This window comes from Echinops telfairi, unplaced genomic scaffold (assembly GCF_000313985.2).
Source record: "Echinops telfairi isolate 266 unplaced genomic scaffold, ASM31398v2 ScPeMD7_8;HRSCAF=38, whole genome shotgun sequence".
NCBI classification, from domain to species: Eukaryota; Metazoa; Chordata; class Mammalia; order Afrosoricida; family Tenrecidae; genus Echinops; species Echinops telfairi.
In genome coordinates this window covers 7037268-7038122 of record NW_022103905.1, presented here as the reverse complement: position 1 = coordinate 7038122, position 855 = coordinate 7037268, and positions in this window count along the sequence as shown.

The window sequence follows — 855 nt, the reverse complement described above, 5'->3', positions numbered from 1 at the left end:
GGTCTCATGGAAGTTGAGTATCTGTTGGCGCTGGAGTTCGCGCATCAGTCTCTTGACACATACTTCCTATGCTGTAACCCCAGATGCGGGCCATCTCCCCACTTGAAAGGCTGGGGAGCCGGAATGGCTCGAGTGGACTCATCTGTCTGCGGTCTCTGTGCACATTGTTGCCTGGGTTGCCCCTTCCATGCTTCCGGGCATCTCTTTGTTCATATGGTCTCTCCACATGATCTCTCCAGCAGCACAGCCAACCTGTTTTGCAGGGCGGCTCACTAGAAATTGCACAGAAGTAGAAGCTCCAAGATCTTCTTCAAATTGAAGCCTAGTGTCACTTCCATGCGTTGGGCAGATCCTTTGCACAAGTCCTCTAATTTAAAGCGTTGGAGATCGAAGATGTCACTTTGAAGACTAACGTGTGCCAGACACAAGCTACGATATTTTCAGTCGCCTCGCATGCATGTGAACGTTAGATAATTACTAAGGAAGAATTGATGCATTTGAGTTATGGTTTTGACCAAGAAAGTCTTATGGACTGCCAGAAGCACAAACAAGTCTGTCTTGGAAGCAGTCTAGGAAGACTGCCCTTTAGAAGGGAGGATGGTGAGACTTCATCTCATGTACTGTGGGCATATTATTAAGAGAGAGAGATCAGTCCCTGGAAAAGAGCACCGGGAGGTCAGCAGAAAAGAGGGAGACCGACAAGGAGATGAACTGACACAGTGGTTGCAAATATGGGCTCAGAACAGTGCTTGTGCGCATGACACAGGACCAGGCAGTATTTCGTTCTGTTCTACGGAGGGTCACTGTGAGTCAGAAAGGGCTCCAGGGCAGCTAAAACAATAGCAACACAGCAAT